This window comes from Carassius auratus, unplaced genomic scaffold, assembly GCF_003368295.1.
Source record: "Carassius auratus strain Wakin unplaced genomic scaffold, ASM336829v1 scaf_tig00018063, whole genome shotgun sequence".
Lineage (NCBI taxonomy): Eukaryota > Metazoa > Chordata > Actinopteri > Cypriniformes > Cyprinidae > Carassius > Carassius auratus.
Window position 1 is genome coordinate 199,652 of NW_020524844.1, and position 23,771 is coordinate 223,422.

Sequence of the window (23,771 nt, forward strand, 5' to 3'; positions counted from 1 at the left end):
CAGCATATACATGTAAGTTGTCACCGAAGCCTAAATCTAATGCATTTAGTCTTCAAATGCTAGAATTAGCCAGTGCACAGGGCGATTCGGTCTGTAACCTCGACATATTTCTGTGTAGTGAGCAGACAAACTCCCAGACAGTAGGTTAATTTAGATTACTTTAGTTAATTGATCAATGTGTTAAGTGGCCAATTAAGCTCAATCTAGGCTTCTTGAGTGCAGCTCCAGGGTTGCCACCATCCCTATACAAATTGATTTTTTGGAGTTATAAATGGCCTTTTGGAAATTGATGGCCATGTTGAGTTCAGAGTTGCCATAGACATGCATTTAGAGGGTGGTTAATGATGAATGCAAATGTACAGTTGTCCAAGAAAGACCAACCGTGGGCAAACAGAGGGGGAAAAATGACTTTGAGGAAAGAAGTTTTGATTTAATCTGTTTGAAATTACAGAACTATAATTACAGTTTGCCGAGTGTTGTTTTATTTTGCAGTCATCTGCATAAAAATGCAACATTAATAAAAATAAATATGGCGTGGATTGAATGCACTGGCTTTTTTCAGACAAAGGGTAAAGGTAAGTTGTGGAGACATGTAATATTGATTATATTATGATAACCCTCATTAACATTAAGCAGTTAACAGGCATGCCATGACTTACTTACTTCTGGCATAAGTTTGTACTTTGTCAATTCATATCGACTTCCGATTGAATGTTTGTATCTCGTTCGTGTTTTAAAGGCGTTAACAAATTAGTACTAATTTTTCTTATTCTAAATAAAACCTAAGGGAGAGAATAGATTTTGAGAGAATAGATTTTATATAAGATTTAATTTGTTCAGGAAAATGTCTCTGTTTTTGCTGTATGTTCAATTATGACATGCAGTTGGTTGCCTAATATTCTATGTCTTTCTAAAATATTAAGTTACAGTATTGATATAGATTTTTTTAACATAACTTCTTATATGGAAGTATTATATGGAAATTCTGCATTATTTGGGAAGTAACATTTCTATATATAAAATAGAAATTAAATTGCACAACGAGTCCTTTTTATCTGTAATTTTAAAACATTATATTTCCTCTACTGTCATATTCAAGTTTCTTTTGTGTCCCCAGTGAGTGAATGCTTTGTGCCTTGTATCTTGTGAATATTCCTGACTGTTTAGTTGGTCCATCCTCAGCAGCATTCCATTGATTATCAAACTCAGTGAAGAGCATTTTGCCTTCATACATCTCTATTAGTTACCAGCCTGACTTCCATAGATTTTCCTAGCCATGCCTGCATTATGTATTAGGCACTTCCCTTCGATACAAAGTATGACTTGCGACTCTACCCTCTTATCTACTTCTGCGTCTCTGCGACTTTTATGTATTATTTATAAAAAGGATTTTATTCCTCACATGTTAAAAAAAACACCAGAGGGTCCAGACACAATGTAATGCTATCTCTCTCTCTTCGCAGACAGCATATTTTATCATGAAGATGAATTTCTACAATAAGATGGCTGTCAAGGTAAATATTTATCATGCTGTTTAGTGAATGAAAAGTCAGTGGGGTCACACTTTTGATATGGATGAAATATATAAACAGATTTTACTGGTTTGTCATAACTACATTGAAATGTATAGTGGTACATAGCGTAATATGCATACATTTATTAAATATTAAAAAAATACTTTTTCATGTTTTCATAGCTATTATAAATATATAAAATATATTAATATGATATATAAAGATTTACTTGCATTTAATTTGCAGTAAATTGATCAAAAGTGAAACTGAAGAACTTTACATTGTTACATTGTTTTCTGTTAGAAATATAGTTTTTCCCCCGAAATACCAGTTTTTCAAAATGTCCTTAAATCATAGTATCCTAAAAAAATAAGTATCACCGTTTCAATAAAAAAAAATGGTGTTAGACATGTTTCTTGCTCATTAAATCAGCATATTAGAGTGATTTCTGAAGTATCATGTGACACTGAAGACTGCTGAAAATGCAGCTTTGCCATCACAGGAATAAATTACATTTTAAAATACATTAAATACAAAACAAAAAGCATTTCACATTATTATTATTTTATATATATATATATATATATTTATTTATTTATTTTTTTTTATTTTTTTTTGATCAAATAAATGCATACTTGGTGAGCATAAGACTTCTAAGTATACTATTATATATATTAAGTCCAATCCTACTATAAATGATATCTTGTATCTCACCTGTTATAAGGCCTACAGTTGTGTAAAAAAAAAAAAAAAAAAAAAAGGCAGCCATATCAATCCAGCATGCTCTGTTTCACAGACTATAAATCAAACACATTTATACTTGAGTGATATATTGGCACTTTTATTGAGTTATTGGTATGCATAAAAACTTTAGCTTTACAACTCTTTTTCCCCGAGGTGAAACTTTTAAATAATTTTATTAGTCTTACAAAATTTCATAGCTTATTGAAGAATGTTGCATTTGTATGGAGGATTGCATATTTCTACTGTGATCACTCGATATCACAAGAAATGTGAACTGAGGGAGTGATTTATATACAAATCTTATCCTGTATTCTTCTTTCCAGAACAGACTGCTTTTATAGCCCTTGTAAAGGATAGAGTGCTATGCCCGGGAAGCACCGGTAATGTATAAAACTGCTGAGGAAAAAAATAAATGGCAACTGTGAAAACAATCACTGAAGGATATGTTTCAACCACAGGCTGCGTGTTGAATGGGAAAGATTGAATGCAATCAATTGTTCTTTTTGTGTTTGGAAAGCTTCATGGGAAACTATGCATGATGTTTGCTAATGAACGTCACTTTATACAACTGTGGTCATAAGATTACATACACTTTGAAGAATTTGCTCAGCTGTCTTCTGTGAATGTTTGCACCTTTCGCAACAGTTGTGTATGAGTCCATTAATTGTCCTCAGTGTGAAAAAATGGATCTCAAAATAACTTTAGCTGTGGGGTTCAAAAATGCAGAAGGTGGTGGAAAACCAAAAAAAAAAAAATGGACCTGGATGATTTGTAAAAAAAAAAGAATGCACAGTTTAGCTCAGCACAAACAAGAAACTCAATATAGAAACATTAAACATCAAAGTCACAACAAAAAATATTAAGAATTAAACATATGCAAACTTTTAAACTGTTTTTTTTTTTTTGGTAATTAATTTTGTCTTCTGTATGTAAACATATGAATGTGAAACAGCTTAAACAAAAAAATGCAATTATTATCCCACTTATTTTGTTAAAATTACAATATATTTTTTTAATTCTGCAAGTTAGGGTTATAATAAGATATTTTGACTACCCCTTATATATATATTTTATCTGCTATTTTTTTAAGTATCTAATTAGCCTGAAGGACATATGTCCTTTTTGTTTTGGGTCTTCAGTGGTGCTGTCACGGTGGCACTAACCATCACTCTCATTCTTCATGGAGTGACAATGACTGCAAGCTCTAAAGTGACAGGGGCTTCTTTAATTTGCTCTGACTTTGAGTTGTCTTTTACGAATGTAACTTCTAAATACCAATAACTTCTGAATTCCGAATAAAACTCAATTTATTACTCCTTATTGAAATACAGTGCAACATTAAGGTAATACAAATGAATAATAATCAGGTACATGTAGTCTTAATCAAAAATTACATACAGATACAGCAGAGATGGCAGGGCTATTATGAGAGGAAGTATGTGCACAATTATTATGCAAGCAAGAAATATTTGGAAAGATTGTCAAGGAAGAATGAGTACCTCAGATAAAACAAAAATAACATGTTTATATACCGTTTCAAATAAATAAATATTTGTACATAATATTACATTAGACTAATTTTCACAGATGACCATTGTCTGAAATTATTGCAAAGACAAATGAAAGTCATGCCTTTAACAGCATGTTTGAGACATATACATTAGCAGCATGTCATGCATAAATTGCCTCCGGTTACTTGAAAATGAATAACTTAATGAAATTCGTGTGCCCCAACATTTATGAAAATAAAAAAGTTCCTGCTTCAGGGGCCAAATGAGGATGCCATCTTTTACGTTTGATAAAGACAAAGTCACTTTTTTAATGTGACCAATATATTTTGTAGGAAAATGTCTTAAGGGTCTAGCTAAAATTAAATGTAAATCTGTTAAGTGCTCCTTGGAACACTGATTCCCAACACCCCACCCCCTCCCTCCTTCTCCCTGCTCCAGCCTCTCTTTAAGTGGGAATGTTCTCTTTTATTGGGGTTTCTCACCAAAGAATCGTGTTAGCACATTGCATTTCTCTATAAAAACATTGGGCTATCAAGTACAGTCATGTGTCTAATACTGTATATTGTAAAAAAAAAAGAAAAAGAAAAAAAAAATTATATTCAACTTATATCTGTAGTATAGTATCTGCTGGTAGATGCCGTCTGTGCATTAATTAGTTGTTTATGTAATGCTTCTGAGGTCATGATGAATCATTCAAAGATGTAAAGTGAAAGATCAGTGCACTGATTCTGACAATCTGTTCCACGTTGGGCTCAGGATCACCCACTGACTGATTAGTCACCCCTCAAAGGTCTCAGTGCCAGAATCTGTACAGCTCCAGCGCCTGAATAAATTATTCAAAATGTTCCTAATGGTTCCCATTTAGCACAAGCAGACCAGCCTAGCATGCCAATGATAGGAGGCCAGTGACTGCCCGTGTCAGGGTGGCCACTCTCTCTCATTCTCTCTCCCTGTCAGTGGTGAAGGATTCCCCCCTACTTGTTCAAAACGATCTGTGTCATTTCATTAGGTTTAGCCTGAAGACAAGGCCCACTTTGTTCCAGTGTCCATCTTCATTCAGTTGTCCTTCTCTGCATACCTTAATGAAGTCAAGACCCAGGTTCACCACAGCAATTCCACAGCAAGAGTTTGTGCAATGTAACAATTTATCACTTGTCAAGAAGACACTTAAAGTTCCAGCACTTAATAAGGTCTTCCTCTGGGCTTGAGTAATTAGAAATGAGCGGCTTGCATATTTACTAAATGTGGAGTGTCATTGCCACCATGCCCTATTGCCCGCATGAATTATTTTTCTATCTGGAATAAACAGCTGGGTAATTATTACTGCAATAATCAGATACATTTCCCTCTGTAATGTTTGAGCATGGCAAATCTTTAACTCTTTGGAAGCACAGAGGGAATTTATGGACTCCCATTGCTCAGGCTACTTTTTCTGCTCTTGTGTCCCTTTCAAGGACATCTGTAAAACTCACTCCTTAACTGTAGGCTTTATTAATTTTTTTTTTCTTTATAAACATTTCATAGTATTTAGGGCAGGTCTTTTATCAAAACAAAACTCCAAAATACACAGGCCGTGGTATGCATATACTTAATCACACAAATTACTGCATTCATTACATTTTATGGGCAAATTGATCTTAATGTTTATCACCTTTAAAGCATTTAAATTATGCTAATTAATCATATTTTGTTTATTTCAACATTTCTCTTTAAAAACAGCTTTTGTTGTTCTGTACAATTTTTTTTACATTAAATTACAGCAAGCTGAAATTTAGGAATGTATAGATAATACTGAAAGTTCATGACAAATGGCAAACAAAAAAAATATATACTTAATATGCAACACTGCCTGATTTTTTCTCTCCCTTCAGTGTTATTTTAAAATCACTATTGTATACTATTACTATTGAGATACTACTGTAGTTTTTATAAACCAGCATGAATTAAAAGCTTTTTAATTTTATTTCAAGTAAAATAAATGCTTTTTATGGTTTTAGTCATAATAAGTAATAATAACCCTGTTCATATATCAAACAAAAATTTTTTAAAAAGAAAATAAAAACACTCTCATACAATGCTGTCATATTTACAGGCATATACATATTTAATGTATTGGTTGATAATGAATTTCTTTCTACATATTATTACTATTTTTAATAAATAAGCATGTGTGCGTGTTGCAAAAAAAGACATTAAGCTATCTAATAAGCTAGACTGAAGTCTGCAATAAACGGCTTGTATTTTTGACTGAATACTTCATGCCTAGCTGTTGATAGGCGAGGGTGATACAGTAAGTGGATGCAATTGAGTGTGTGCAGGGTGCTTATAGCTGTGTGTTGTATAAGGACACACAAAGGTCATCTGTGTTAGCTGCTCCCATGTCTCCCTACTGGCCCATCAACACTAATGAGGTTTATGTGTTACCCCAGCCTTCTCTTAGACACAGATCGAGATCCCCTTCCACGGTTACAAATCTATTTGGCTTTTGTCCACTACAGTGCAATAAATAATAAGTGGGAGATATAGGTTAGCAAAGGTCACACAGACAGCATGATGCCACACGAAAGAAGCCGAGGCTGGTCAGACAGCGTTGCAAACATTACAACCTCAGACCACAACAGAAAACACACTCACAGCCCGCACCCACTGAAAAGCGAGAGGATTTTTAAAGGTCAGTATACAGAGCAAATTAACTTTGTAACAGGAAGTATTTTGTGTATTTTATGTGCTTTTTTTTTTTATGGTTAATCTTGCACAGGCATAAATGTAGAGGAAATATAAACAAATGAACATGTGCACACATGCTCAACAATGCTCCTTATGTATTATAATTTTCATATAACAGAAAATAATTTAGCAAAAGTCTCAGTATGAAATAAATCACAAGGATTCAGATTGTCATGCCATCATTCTGTCAGCCAAGCTGTTCTTTTGAACAACCCACAAGACATCGTCTGATGTCAAGACAAGAGTTTACAGAACTGTGGGTTTATGTGGACTGTGGAGAGACCTGGAGGAAGTTGCAGAGCTCCAGTGGAGAGAGAGACTGATCTGATCACTCTGGAAAAAGAGAAAAACATCCAGACTCAGAGACTTCACTTCCTCCTGAGCACAAACAGGTCAGTGGTGAGTCAGTGAAACAGATATGTACATATATGTGCATTTATTTGAGGTCACAGAATGAAAAGGAACTGTGTCAGTATGGAGTATGAAGATGTTTATTTTTTACAGCAGGACTCCTAACCACTGCAATCATCTGCTGATATACAGTATATTATTTTCAGAAATTCCACTGGCTATAATGTGTCTTGATAATTATGATGACGTGATCTGGCCATTGTTGAATCAGCAACAGTGCGGGGTGAGCAGATATTTTATTTTTGGCCTCTCCTTCATGGTCACTGAACGCTTAGTGCCAGCCTCACCATGAACAGGGCTAGAGGATATTACTGCCAACTGCCTGCAGTCTGACGAGAAAAAAATAAGAAAAAGAGAGGTGCGTGGGAATGGTATACTGGGATTGACTAGCTTATTAGTCTCCTTTTTTTTTTTTTGTCCCATTGAAATTATTTAGAATTTTTTTTTTATAAACATTTATTGTATTTATTATTTTTATACAAATAAAATTATTATATACAATTATTTAGAAACATTATGATTATTAGAAGTATTTTTATATTGTCAAAAATATTTTGTAAATAAATTTCATATGGCACCAGGGTATTCAACAATGGAAAAGGCCAGTTAATCGCAAGAAAAACTTTTAGAAAAAATAAATTACTTTTATCTGTTTCAAATAAACTAATGAACGGACAAAGGTTTTATAATGTGATGTGTGTTAAAATAATGTTTTAAATTATTATGATTAGTAATGAATGGTTAAAGAAAACAGAAATTAATATAATTTATTAATATAACTTTCCTTTTTTATATATATAAAATAAAATTCTAAAATGTAATTTATTCCTGTGATTGCAAAACTGAATTTTCAGCAGCCATAACTCCAGTCTTCACTGGAACTTGATCCTTAAATCATTATAATTTGCTAGTGATTAGCAGTTTTGCTGCTTAATATATTTCTGGAAACCAAGATAATTTTTTTCAGGGATCTACTGTTAACCTGCACCAGAACGCCCTCGTCCTAAAATCCTCTCAACTCGCACGTGTCAGTGATTATGAATAGATTAAATGAAACAGGACAAATTTAATCTTGACAAACTATGTATCATTATAAATATCTAAGCCTCAAGCATCGACGACAGATCGCTGTTTTTCAATGGAAAGCTTATAAAGACTGTATTTGCTACATTTGTGTAAGCAGTACAGATAAAAAAAACATGAACATTAGAAACGCTGTACATAACAAATCCGTCCTAATAACAGCATAAACACATCCACAGCTGTAAATCCCGGTTTAGTTAGAAAGGTAAGGGTCCACTGAACGACATCTCATGAAGCACGTTTAGTCCAACGAAGCAATAAGGTTGTAATATGGATCATAATTCCTTTGTTTAGTTTCATTTCTTCAGTGACAGAATTGTTTGCATCTGTTATGGAATAACTCACGGTCGGAAACTGCGTCTTGGTAGTAAAAACACGGCATGGTTTTGCAGCGTACAGTGTCACAAACAGAATGAAACGATCCACCGGAAAAAAGAATGAATGAAAAATAGGCGGAAGATAGTTTATTTGAATTTGGCGCTCCCTCGTGACCCCTCTGACGCACCTGTCAGCTGATGGAGGCGGAACTTACAGCGATTGTCTTTTTCTTTGTTTCTTTTTAATTTTCGACAGTTTTTATATATTTGAGAGTGTGTTTTATGTTGAATGTGAATGTATCTGCATGATTACCATCTGTTTGAGTGCAAATCAGCCCAAATCAGCTCGCTATTACTGTATGATCACGGCTTTAAAAGTGAACGCGTCTATTATGAATAGAGAGAATGGATTATTTACTTTGGCACATTTGCATTATTACCATCTGTATAAGTGGCCATCAGCACATCCGCACTTATTTGCATCGTAATTCATTGTAAAAGATGCATTTATAGAAATGGTGCTCAGGATGTTCTGTAATTGAATAACAAAGGTAAATCTTTTTTATTATTATTATTACTCAAATTATTCTTATTGTATTTTTCTAGTGCTCAAATAAATCACTTACATGATGTCTAAGTTTCTGTCTATTTTTTTATAATTGAAAAAAAAAAACTATGCAGTGGTATGTTTAATGACTAAATAGTTTGTAGAAGCCTTCAATACAATTGGGGAATATATTTTCTTATATTTGGGGGGTGGGGGTGTATACATAGTCTCATAAAAATATTTGCAGGAGTCTCATTTTTCATTATATTTTATTCAGATTTGAAATAGAAACTCTTGAGACATGTGGCTTTCAACCCATTGCTCCAGGACTCATTTCATGTATTTTTATATCAAATAAAAAAATATTTAAGAGTGGTTAACATAATTCAAGGCACTTCAGTGTCTATAACTTTTAATATTTTTGAGCATTATCAAATCTGGTTGAAAAAAAGGGTCTTCTTTCTAAAGACACCACAATTATGATTGTAACACACTGAAGTAGGAAACTATTACAATTATAAGTTTGGTAGAGCACTTTCATCTGTGAGTCCCATACTGGGGAGTGCTGGCTAACCGGTTAATGAAATCTTACTGACCCCAAACAAACATTATTATATTATATTATGTTATGTTATGTTATGTTTATTTTAAATTATATTTATTATAGGATTTCTACATATGTAAACGTTGAAAATATATTGCATATGCCCCTGACATTATGCATGACTGACAATGCATCCAAAAGAGGACAATCATCAAAACCACAAAATTCCAACACAGACTCAAGTGCTTGTCAGTGCAGGAAAGGTTCTCTTCAGAGTTGTCTCACTCTCTCTCCCCCTCCCTGCTTTTCTCATTCTCACTCTCTGTGTCTCTTTGCTGGGCAACTTATGTTCCCACAGTCTGACCTTGTCTCCATGAAATGGATGGGTCTCCCATGGTTCATCGTTAACCAGAGAAAATTCCGCTGGACAAAAGTGGCTGCACTGACATAGATGTAGTTCCTCGGTACGAGGGTCAACATCATTGCTCTTTTCCTGTAAGTCCAAGGCAAGTTGGGAGTTTGTGTTGTACCCCCCACCATGTGACACCGAAAGCAACACTATCCAAACCAGCACAGTAGCCTTAATGAAGCATATTAACTGTTAAAGTTATTAGCATATATAGTAATAAAGCTTTAAAAAATACCCATTGCTAATTAAGCACATATGAGGAATCATCTAATTAGAGACTAGCTGTTATTCCTCAGGCCAAACCAAGAACCACCAAAGTGCTACATTAAGATCAGACAGCTCATAGTTAGCTAGCACACATTTACGCCAGTAGACATGACACATGCCAGAGTGATGGATGTGTGTCCATTCAGGGGAGGTGATAAGTATAATTGTTTTGCTGTGGTTGACCGAATAAAGTAGGTTATTTTTCCTGAGAGCTAAACAGGCTTTGCATGGATACCTATGATGAGAGGTACAATGGAAGTTGTTACCAGTCCATTGCTAGTAAATGAGTTATTAAAGAGGGCATGAGGATGTGTTTGGAGGTTTGTTCTTCAAGGTTTACTGGCAATCATTTAGAAAAACAGTCTTTCTCTTCATTATCCCAACAGAAGCATAAGGTTGTTTTGTTCACCTTACTCATCCGAACTGGTGGATTGTTATGTTTGTTTGCTTATCCTAGTGTCCAGGTGTTTTCAATTCACCGTTCAGACCAGAACCTGATGAGATGGAGCTGAGACTGAGAAAAGGGTAAGCTGCTTCTAGTGCGATCAGCTCCTAAAGAGAGGAAAACCCCTGTTCTCAATAACCTGATGCCAAAGAGGGAGCGTCTACCACCCATGCACAAAAAGCCACAGGTGAGACATTGCCCAAGATTTCCTTAAAGGCATAGTTAATGAAAAAAAAGTAATCGTGTGCACGTTTTATTACATTGAGGGAACGAATTAGTAAATCATGCACATGATTTAGCCTACTATTTTTTTCCGGCATGTCATGTGCAGGACTCCGTACATGTTATTCCAAAAGTGTAAATCATTCTTTCTTTAGTGGAACACAAGAGTACTTTCAAGCTTAAGGAGTGATGAAAAAATCAATGGAAAAAAAAACAGTCCATATGACTTGTGTTCTTTATTCCCAAACTTCTATAATTGGACTAAAATTGTTGTTATTCACTGAAAATCTTGACTTCTTTCCTTGCTGTGATGTCTTATTCAGATCTCTTCAGTGTTATGAGTTGATCCAGTTGACAAAATGTTCATGACTTCATAAGACTTTAAATACACTGCACAGGTTTTATGGACCACTTTTTGATACTTGCACATTTTGTCTTGTTTACATTTTGATAGGTCCAATGTCCTATTATTTTAAGGACATTCTACAAAAACCTTCTTAGTCATATAGGTTTAGATCAACATGGGTCAGTAAATAATGACAACATTTTTATTTTGAGTGAACACCTATATTTTTAGGCAAAAATCAAGTATTTTTTAGTTTGTTTAATGTAAATTAGATTTTTTTTTTTTTTTTTTTTTTTTTAGCAAAGTCACACTAAAATCTTCATTCATATTCATAACAAATGTCTCAACACCCTATACTGGGATATTTTATCAGCTCAAGTGTTTCTTGACATCCCACTAGTCTCTACCAATGAAATGGTCTCAGTAAGATGACAGAATTTGGTGACAATTAACAAAAGAGATCTTGAGATAACTATGATTAAAGCCAGGATTTATTGCCACCATGAGATCATTTTGACAAACTTCCCATACAAATGGAATAATGGAATAATAATGTGTGCCCCTTCTCGTCTGGGTAGCACCAAAGCATTTAGACAGCCAGATAACCAGTGATAAGCATGCCTGTCAACCCGAACACCTTTATTCCATGGATCCCATTAAAGGACTCTCAGCAAGGGAATACCGAAACATGTAAAGGTGCCCCGATAAAAACATCTTTAAGAACTTCCAAATCTAGCATGTCATCTTGTCCAGCTGTGAGGGAGATTTAATGATACGTATTTGCCATTTGTGTTATTTACGGTCCATGACTTTTAATGTAAATGATTCTTATTATTGGTTTCTATTAATGTAAAACATAAGTGAGCGAAAAAGAAGCGTGAGTCATTTCTTTTTATTAGTTCTTCTCCCTGGACTGGGTTTTTTATTCGAGATGGGCCCAGTTAGTGGGAATTCATTAAAAAAAAACTGCCACATCTTTCACACAATATGCAGTAGATGAAAATGCATCATTTATCTACATTTTGCCCTTACAAAGACCCCAGAAAAAGCAACTACCCTCCACCCTCATATCCGATCTCTCTCTCCTTACCTTCCCTCACGCCATCTCTCTCTCTCTTTCTCCCAATTGTTTGTGGTCTGAGGTGGAGCCCCCTCCCTAGGCATTTCTCCCTGTGTGATAAACATCTGCGAGTGATAGATTGATCGTGTATTGTTAGGGGAAGTACGGGGATTGGTCAGTGCCAGGTGCTGATCTGGTCTTGATAGTATCAAGGGCAGAGAATGTTGCACCAGCATGAATTAAAAGCAGCAATGTCTGAAGGTCACATTTAAACTAAGAGCAACCAAAACAATAAGTTATGTATGTGGAGCAATGCCGTAAGTGTTTGCGCCAGTCCAAAACTTTCGATTTGGGCAACTAAACACATCTGAAAGCATGTGTCAACATGTCAGGTAAGTATATTCAAAATAACTGAGGCTTGTGGTACAATACAATGTCCAAAATGAATGGCATAACATGGTAACACCATTTATTTTGGACAGGTACCATAATATTATTTAATTACCATATTCATATGCCATGGTATTTCCATTGTATGGTAAAATGTAAAGGTGGTACTTTTTAATCTATCTATAATAGTGGAAAACATGGTTTGGTGACATGGTGAAGAAGTCAAGTCAGACTTTATTTAGAGAGCACGTGCAAGCCAAAACTTAAGATAATAATAAAAATGTAATGTGATGTTAAGCGATTGAGAACATCAATCAGTTATTCAAAATATATATTGTTATTGTGGAATAATATTCATGAATCGTAGTAATTGTGAATATATTTTGTGTTCCTGTGGCACAGAGGTAGAGCATTGCATTAGCAGTGCAAAAAGATTTGGGTTCAATTCCCAGGGAACAAACATACTGTATTAGCTTGTAGATTTTATAGTGAATTTTTAGTGCATTTACCTGAAGTATCTACCACCACCTGCCTCTTCAGGTCCTTCACTATATGGTCAAGGTATTTTATCAGCACTGTTCAGGTGTTTTAATGTCTTAGATGAAAAGACTGAGGCTTTCGAGGGTCCAGCTGGACATCCACAGGGGCTTCATCAATAACGAGGCGGGCGGGTCTGGGTAATAAAACATTTACCTTATCCCCCGTACCTGTCAGGGGCCCTTTCGCCCAGCTCTGGAGGTGCTGCAGAAGCGGCATCAGCCCCTGGAGCCAAGCCTGCACGCGACTACATCCATCACTGCCCTGGAGGAGGCCAGAGAAGAGCTCAAACAGCAGGAGTGGAGGACTCACGTCATCGTCCAGACGTAAGTTACAGACACACAAAAAGTGCTCACATGTACACATCCCTGCGCTAAAGATTGTGTGAAATGCATTTATGTATTGATTTGGAGCTGTATATAATGAATGGAACATATTCTTTAGCAGTACTTTAAAGCGAAAAATATGATTCAAAAAGTATTTGGAAACTTATGCAATGACATTCATACATTTGTAATGGGAATTAAAGGGAAATATTAAGAATCAGTCATAGTGTCATTTCAATCCTGTATGTATGTCTTCTGCAGAACACAGAGTATTTTTTTAAAGGTTTTTTTTTTTTAATGATTAAAGTTAGTGATGTCCTAAACAATACTGACTTTCATTATATGGAGAAAAACTGCTGAACCATTCTTTAAAATAATAATGTATTTGTATGTACATGTATTGATATTGATATCAATATAATTTATATTTCACAGAAAAAAGAAAGTCATACAGGACAGGTTTGGAACACCATGAAGGTGAGTAAATAATGACAGATGTGTTTTTTTTTTTTTTTTTTTTTTTTTTTGCACATGTCCAAATACTTTCTGGACCCACTATATAGCTTATCTTATCATGTACACTGCATTATCAAGTAAGGTTAGGGTTCATCTTAATTGTTTGGTGAAATTAACTGTATGAATACATTTTGAAGACACAACAGAAGTTAGTATGAATGTAGAATTATGTTTCCAAGTAAAATTGTGTAAATTGTTGAGTGCTTTGTCTCTATATGTGACATTGTCTACATGCACATTAATCGAATTACAAGAGAAGCCCCCTACTTTATTTTCTTAAAGTGCGAGCAGATAGTAAAATCTCAAATTGGGTTAGCTGCTAAAAACAATAATGTTTTTGTTTTAATAATAATGAATAATTAATACATAATTACATGACAATTAATACTACACTATTTCATCATTGCTGACATTATTTGCTGTCTTATGTGCTAAATAATTATTGCAGTGGATTACCATTGCATTTATTACATTACTTGAACACTGACATCTCTGTTTTAAAACCCTTTCATTTTATTTTAATCATGTTTATTTGATTTATTCTTCTTGCTCCAGCTTTAAACAGTAAATTAGCTAACCCCATTAACACCGAATACCCCAAACAGGCAGTAATAGGAGACGTGGTTACTGTGTAAATTGTATTATACATGTGGTGTCTGCAGGGAATGGCGAAGCATGATTCGAGTCTTTTTGATCCAGGATCCCACTCTCACTTCCCAACATTGAAAACTACATGGTAAAATACATTGCCAGGTAAACTAGTAATATGTTTATATGTTAAATACACTAAATAAACTTGTTTTATTAAAGTCAGAAATATTAGTTTATATTAGTGAATCAACCACACTAAATTAGGTTGCACAATCACTTACAATTAATGATTAAAAAAAAGGTTTAATAATATCTAAGGAATTATTTATATAAGCTATCATTTTCTTTTATTTATCATTTTATTATTTATTTTATATTATTATTATTATTATTCAGTCTTTAATTCTGTTCTGTTTAGAACCAGTGTTACCCCAGCAGGTTGTCTTACAAATGTGCAAGGGGAAGATATGTACGTCTCCACATATTTCTCTTTTCTTTATATCTACTTCCTCTTACACTCCCCCTTTTCCTGTTTTGGTGGCGTCCTAGGATGTTGTCACTGGGCATTGGTCTACAATGCCAAAAGATCCCCTGCGAGAAGTCAAACTTTCCTTAATGGCTTTCAATGAATAAAAACTACCCTATTAAAATGCAATTCAGTGGCAATGAAAGCAGTAAGTGAAACAGCCGGCAAGCAGCAGAAGCCTTGTGTATTCTGGGACATTGGGGCCACATTAATTTTTGCTCTGTGATGTCCGTCCCATGTGCACATTAGCATGGGTTGCACTGTAATCTGTCTTGTAGGGAGGCTGGTGTCTCTAGTGGATAAGAATGTCTGTGGGAGATCGGGCCATTATTTAAAGGGCCAGTGCGGTGCTTGATGTCACCCTCTTTTTCTGCCTTGCGCCATCAACACTTTACCAAGCATTATTGCTTATGTGGTACTTGGGTGACAAGAGAGCCTTTCTAATAAATAATGATCTTGTTCGGTTCTTTAAGGAAATGACTAAAGAGAGTGTCAAACTAATTCTTGTTTCACTTTCAGTTGGCACAGCCCCTCTTATTATTATTATTATTTTTACAAACAGATGTTTCAGAAAGCATTAATGCAAAAAACGAGACAAAGTCTTTTGATCTAACAATCCCATCTGTTTTATATACTCTGCCAGTTTTTTTATTTTTATTATTACATTTTTGTGCAACTTTTGCTTGCCCAGGTGGAGCGATTATGGTTACAATTTCCATATTTTTCTGTTTTGATTTCATTAAAGAGGACAGGGCTTCAACTACTTCTGGTTTCATCATCGTAAAAGGGAACAGACACAACACACATTGGGAATAAGAAACCTTTCTTTGCAGACTGTGTTCACAGAAATTGCCAAGGTTGTTGGTTGTTTGTTTGTTTGTTTTGTGACGTGCCAAGCCAATGCCCAGTGGACATTTACCCAGCCTCGTGCAGACACCTCTTGTACTACACTGGATAAATCTTCCTTCAGGCAAAGTGTCTTGGGTACAATTTACAAAATCAACCTCACTGTAATTAACATCTGGCATTTTTCCTAAGTAACCGATATTTGCACTGAACATGTGCCCAGCAAACACGCAGCATGTGCAAAAACAACCACAAGACATCAGAATGATTAAGAAGAGATTTGTGTTTGGAAATGATCTGGACTAGAATGAAAAATGCCTGAGAGTATAACTACCATGTGCTTTGTGAAAAAAGTAGAGTGTTAGCTCTTAGCAGGCACAGTAGCCAAGACCAGAGGCCAGTAATTGTGCCGGCACCGAGATTATGCTCTTTTCCACACAATACGGTTAATACAACTAATGTTGGAAATGCCAGTTTTGCTATTTAATTTTGTGCATTAGATTTATCAACATTTCTAATGTTAAAAAATATTTATAATTTAAATAAATGCTGTTCTTCAGAACTTTTTATTCAAAGAATCCTGAAATCACAGTTTCCACATAAATATTAAACATCACAACCTGTGAAAAGAAGACGTTTTCCTTGTGCAGCAAATCACCATATTAGAATGATTTCTGAAAGATCACATGACACTGAAGGCTGGATTAATGGCTGCTAAAAATTCAGCTTTGCAATCACAGGAATAAATATTTCAAAATATATTGAAATAGAAAATAGTTATTTTCAATATTTCACAATATTACTGATTTTATTGTATTTATGATCAAATATATGCAACCTTTGTGAGAATAAGAGACTTCTTTCACAGAAAAAATAAAATAAAAATCTTGATTCCTATTTCTGTTTTTATTTTCACACAGTTCTCTTCAATTTTCAAACACAAGCTGAAATAAGCAGAACAAGGGCCTGATGCACACTTCCACCCCCTTTTGAGCAGGTGGGATATGGGACCAAGCACTTCCGAGAGGAGCACAAGGAGTACCTCAAGGGGAAAAAGGTACACGTTTTGCTAGCATGCACATGTAGAACTGCCAAAAACGCATTTTGTGTGCTGGCATGATTCGGAAAGAGGGATATAGGATCTGTGATGGTAGTGGGAGGGGGACTGGTGTTCATTCTGAACTCACGCACCCCCACTAAAACAACCTCATTGTTGAGCGTCGCAAATTTGTAAAATTTGACAGCAATTTAATAAATACCCACCCCCCCTTCAAAGTCCTCACATTAGGTAATTGACTGTGTCTCTGCTGAAGGCCGGTCATGGATGAGAGTTCTTTATTGGCTCTTACCAGCAGGCACTACCCTCTGCATCCAGCGCAATTGCCCGGAAATACCTCCTCCAGAATGAAATAAATAAGAGAGCCCCTACTGCTGACACTGCTCATGTATGCTTGGTGTGGCAGCTCGGTTCCGCTCTGCATTTTAATTGCTATCTATATGACATAAAAATTTTGCACTTTTCAGAGGGAACTAACTTTATCAGGTCACTACCTAAATACATCAGACACTCAAAGTTTCCTGGTCTAGTTTCACCATATCTATTCCATTCTGTAAAACATCCAAGTTAAAAGACATGGTGCAGGCTTCTCTATGATACTTTTGGAGAGTAGCCTAATATGTCTTGATTTATACTGTAAAGGCCTGAGGCTGGTGCTCACACCGTCTGACAGTAATGAAGACTCAGCATAACGAGCGTGCCTATGATCAACATAATTGATGTGGCAGAGGACACCATATTAAGGATTATCACTGATCCATAGCTAAACAGGAGGCAAACCCTCAGTATCAGGGGTGATTCCCTACCCAGAAGAGCTTTACCACTGTATTACATACACTACTCTTCAAAAGTATGGGGTCAATACAATTTATATATATATTATATGTTTATGTTATGTATGTATATATGTGTGTGTGTGTGTGTGTGTGTGTGTGTGTATATGTGTGTATATATATATATATATATATATATATATATATATATATATATATATGTGTGTGTGTGTGTGTGTGTGTGTGTGTGTGTATACTGTATAAATTAATAATGCAAGGATGCATTAAATTGATTAAAAAAAAGCTAAAAGAAAGAAATTCATAATGTTACAAAGGACTTCTGTTTGAAATAAATGATGATCTTTTGATGCTGTTCTTTCTATTTTTTCTATTGTTTCTAATAAATAAGCAGTAAGCAGTAACCAGTAACGTTTTTTTTCTTAAATTATGAACCAATATCCCAAAAATTATATATATTTTATATATTAAGTTTTTTTTATTATTATTATGAGAAGCCCTTTTGTTTCCTTTGCATTAATTGATATAATATATAACAATAAAAAAGACTGTCCCTCAATTGTCATTTCCAACAATTGTTTCTTTTTATAGCAATTAGTTATGTTATTTTAAAATAATAGTTTTTATCAAAAGTTAAGTACACTTTACAATGGTGTCAGTAAAGAGCATGCTTTAGCTTAAATATAAGACAAAGAAAATTCAAGGTACTGCTAATATCACTTTAATATTTGAGAAGAGAATTTTTACTACAGCATTTCAGATTTTAATACTATTTAATTGTATTTAGGATACCTACAGTACATTTCTAAGTATTTAAGGGAATGAGCTACTTTATTCTAAAAATGCTTTAACATGTAATTTCCTCCTGAAAATGTAATGGCGATTTGAGGTGAAAAATATATTTATTCATGACGGTTCAGTGTATATGTATATATGTGTGTGTGTGTGTGTGTGTGTGTGTGTGTGTGTGTGTGTGTGTGTGTATATATATATATATATATATATATATATATATATATATATATATATATATATATATATATATATATAATTTTTTGTATTTATTTTTTCTGTGTTGCATCTAAAATATATACGCTGTTGGACAATGTTAGTAAACCAATTAAATAGTCAGTATCAAAAGTGTGTTTTAAGATAGTTGAGGAAACACCTTTAAATGGAATCGGCATTACAGTAATTTGAGCCGTTTGAGATATGAAGTGACGGTCCACAGTGGTGTGTTGTCAGCCCAGTTGTGGATCAGAAGTGATGCAGACAGACAGAGGCATGGGGTCCACACTTTTCCCTCTCCTCTGTAATTAGTGCATTAGTTAATAGCCCCCTGACAAGGATGACCCTTCATCAGGCTGTACGGTGGCCACTGATTACCCAGCGCTGTGATCTGATTTTTGCATCATCACACCAGATTCTTACAAACTGAACCACTGGGGATAATTATGGTGGCTAATAAAGTGCAGTTGGTGGCATTGCCTCGATGCAAAAGACTCTCCATCATCTTTCATTAGACCTTCATCAATCATGTTTTCAAACTGGTACATCTTAGCGCCAGAATACCAGCACACAGCCCGGGCCTACATTTATTTTCTCTCTCTTCTATTTTAATATTGCCTCAGTAATTGCTTTTCCAAACCCCCTTTGCTAGACCCCCATCTCCATTGTCTCACCACCAAATATCGACCTCTAAGCACCACCAGAGCAGATTTTTTAAATTATTGTTATTGTTGGAGGCAACTGGAATATTAACCTAAAATTATGCTTTGTTAGTGGCTGCACTTGTTAATCCATGGCAGAATAATGCATCACTATTGTATATGTAACATATGAGGTGTGTTTAATGAGCAGAAAATAAGTGATATAAAAGTAGGACAACCTGCTTTGACTTCAGGATAGGAAATGGCATGTCAGTGTTTCTGTTATGCACACACACACACACACACACACACACACACATATGTTCATATTCCAGACCAGAGTACATTAGTAACCAAGAGCCTCTGGGTGATTCACTATATCCATTTTATAGGGATATAAAATCCCTCGGCCCCTTCATTTGCCACGTAATAAACAATTCCCCTGACATGCCTCTCACTTTTTTCTTACATATGTATCAATTAACTTTACACCTTCTTCTATTTGTGTCAGCATTTCCTTTTTTATCATCATTCATATAAAAAGTAAATAAATAAAATTCATTGCGATTGATTTGAAATGGCCTTTTCCTTAAATGTTAAGAAAATCAATTTAATCTTGAATGCCAAATATAATTTAAGAATGTTTATCATGGATAACTTAAGTAACCAAACCCAAACATATGTGGGACATATTTTGAGACATACATTTATTGCGATTTTTGTTAGTGTATAAAGAAATGTGCAATGTAATGATTTCGTATTTTGTAATAATTATTTGTATTTTTTAATATGTTGGTTTATTTTATTTTTTATTTTTTGCATCTGGACAAAACAATCTAAAAGAATACACCTCTGTCTCTCAGTTTCTGTAACTTTTACACTCCAGCAGCAAAAATCTGCACCTTCATTACATGATGCATTCATACTTTAGCTTTAGAAACACAATGCAAATAAATAATGTAGGTCAGAGTGAGAAACGCTTTAATAAAATGACTCCACAGTACCATAAAACACTGGTTTCTTCATCTGCACTTTCTTCTATGCGTCTTACACAAATATGAAGTGGTTACCACTGTCATTCTGAAAATGAAAACAAACCCTTCTGAATTTCATCTGTGCTGTGGATCATGCAGCTACTTGAAAGCTATTGAGGTTTTTGCATAGCATGAACTGAAATGATTTTTCTCTTCACAGTGTGAAATCAGAATTAATTCAGAATTACTGTACGTTATATCGCATAATATTGCAAAAATATCCCGCATATTCATTGCATTTTTGAATAAAACCTGCACAATCACAAAAATAATCCACGTTTTTCTGGAAGGACTGGATATAGCTTAAACATGTCACTATAAATGTTGTATACATTTATAATTTGCAGCATTTAACAGTACATAAAACAATCAAACAATCAATATTTGACAGTGTTACTGAGAATATGATCTGTATTATGTAACTTGCTTGTTTGTAATAACTTTTTATCCATAAGTCAGTGTATTTGAGTACAAAAGGGTGTTTTTGGAATGTTTCTGCGGCCCCAGTTTCACCTCTGTCCATGAGAACAAGTTTTTCAGAGTATCTCTCTTAATACCTCCTCTTCCTCATTTCCATGTATGTGCTCCTCCCTTTGGCCTTTGCCACGAAAGTTTGCGAGCTAAACTTGTCTCTCATTCCCATGTATTAACCAGTCATAGTTCAAATGGTACATATAGCAATCTACACCACCTGACATTAGTCTACACCACCTGTCATTAGTCATCTAATTATGTGTCTACAACTATGCCATGTCATGGAAAAACAATCAACGTCTTTGCAATTAGAAAAAAAAGTGATTTCTTTCATATAGAGTGAACAGTATGAATTAATCTATTTTCCACTTTGTAGACCATGTCCTTTTGCATTTCTTGTGCAGTTGTTCGAGTTAATGCGGAGTGCTGTTTACAAGGACAGCTAGCTGCAGCATTTCCCAAGGCCAAGACACACAGATGATTGTCACGGTGGCGTACGCTGACTGACAGAGGGATCACATGCATGCCTGCCAGAGGGAAACAGTCAGCGCCTCCCAAGTCTATGACATTAGTTTATCCTTGCTCAACTTCGCCTTTTTTTAGTCTTAAAAAATGAAATAATTAAATTGCCTTCCTCCCAACCTCTCGTTCCTCTTCCCATTCTTACTGTAGCCCATTATTTCAATTTCAACGCAGCAGTGCTCCTCACAGGCCCTTGTATTAAGTGGTTGTGGAGATGAAGTTGGCTTGTTTTAGACCAGGTCAGCCTCTAGGGGGGGTCACTGAGAGCCAGCGTGTGTAGCTGCTGCAGCAACTAGGCCACTAGCAAAAGCTGAATCCAGTCCAACTAAAAATATCTGACGCAGATATTTTGTGCAGTGCTGCAAAAAAAAAAGAGGGAAGGATTTGTTGTGGCTCATGTATTCATCATTAACTGGCTGACTGGGAGAATGTTTTATAGCAGTGATGAAGAGCCAATGCTAGTCACAGCAGCTGGGATGACCGGGCATTAGGGGAAGCAGCAGAGAGAGAACGATAGTGTTTTTTCCTGTGTGTAGCCATTTTAAATACCATTTAACCCCTAATTTTAGATCTAAGTGGAAGTGAAACAGAGATACAATCTTAGTTTGCTTATAGCTTATATTTGTAGTGATACACTGCACAGTTGTTGAACTAAATCAACTTTTAGTACACATTGTAAAGCTTTATAAAAGAACACACTAAGTTTTATGTGATGGATGGACGGACGGATGGACGGACGGATGGATGGGCGGATGGATGCATGCAAGGCCATGACTTTGGCCAAAAAAGCTCAAATTTATCTGAGCATTTAAGCTTCTTAATATGAAGTGAAGTGACATTCAGCCAAGTATGGTGACCCATACTCAGAATTTGTGCTCTGCATTTAACCCATCCGAAATGCACACACACAGAGCAGTGAACACACACTGTGAGCACACATCCGGAGCAGTGGTCAGCCATTTATGCTGCGGCGCCCGGGGAGCAGATGGGGGTTTGATGCCTTGCTCAAGGGCACCTAAGTCATGGTATTGAAGGTGGAGAGAGAGCTGTTCATGCACTACCCCCACCCACAATTCCGTCCGGCCCGAGACTAGAACCCACAACCCTTTGATTGGGAGTCCAACCCTCTAACCATTAGGCCACGACTTCCCCTTAGTATATCTCTGACAGCAAGAAGATTAAATTGACAACAAATTACTTCATCTTTAATATTTCTCTCCTGGACATAGTGAAAAAAAAGTTTAGTGACCTGACATCTCTGCGCTAGAATTTCAGAAGAGATCTCAATTTTTTCTCAGAATAAAATATCAATGTTGAAAGCAGTTCTGCTGCTTAATATAATTATTATATAAAAAATATAAATATTCTATAACATTTGTTTCATTTTACTGTCACTTTTGAACAATTTAATGCATCCTTGCTGAATAAAAGTATTCATTTCTTTAAATAAGGACATTTAAAAAAAATCTTATTGACCCCAAAAGTAATTCTTAAAGATTTTAAAGGGACACATCTGAGATTAAGTTGATACTTCAGCATAACTGATCTTATTCCTTCTTCTGAGGTGTGAAAGAGCAAGCTCAGAGCAATAACATTTTCCTTTGGAAACGTGTATTTTGTTTGTGTGTTTGTGCGTGTGAGCTAAATGGAAAAACTATAATAATTGCACCATCTCTGCTGAGTGTAAAACATATTTCAGAATGCTGACATCCAATCAATGTGCTTATCATTCCAGCCCTTCAAGACCGTCTTCACTACCTGCCACGTCTTTGACAAGTTTGGACGACTCTACTTCAGGGCTGGTAATATTGTATGAGATAGCAATAGTTAAAAGTAGTTAAAAGACAGAATCTATAAATAAATTTAATTAAATTTCCAATCATGCATCATTTGTTAGTCTGGATCAGAAAGTGCAAAGGTGAGATGAGATGAAGAAAACATTAGGTGCTGCATTCAGGTTAAAAACATCTCATTCTCTTAGCATAATTACATACTATTTGTATTACATATTGCTTTTTGCATTCAATATCAGCAGTGTTGATGAAAGAACTCTTTAACAGCAATGATTTTGATCGTGGAAAAGAGACTAATGAAATTCCTCCATAAGTTTACGCACTTACATATGTCACACGCAAATTCTTACATCAATTTCATAAAAAAAAGTGAACACTTTCAGGCCGAGCACGCAAGCCCCTCATTGCATAGCTCCCGGAATCAGACATTTTGAAACATTCCCCATGCATTTTTGCCACAGAAAATAAATGTCATTTAATTTCAGTGAGTGGGAAAAGGTGAAGGCACTGATCCAGTCTTCTGCAAGGGTATTATTTCCACAGATAATTCTGAGTGCTTCGTTCCGTTGTGT

The 23,771-nt window shown here is 35.2% G+C and overlaps 1 pseudogene; it reads left to right on the forward strand.

Moving 5' to 3' along the window:
- Positions 1-499: 499 nt before the first annotated feature.
- Positions 500-23,222, forward strand: LOC113075924 (spermatogenesis-associated protein 17-like; annotated as a pseudogene).
- The last annotated feature ends 549 nt before the right edge of the window (positions 23,223-23,771 follow it).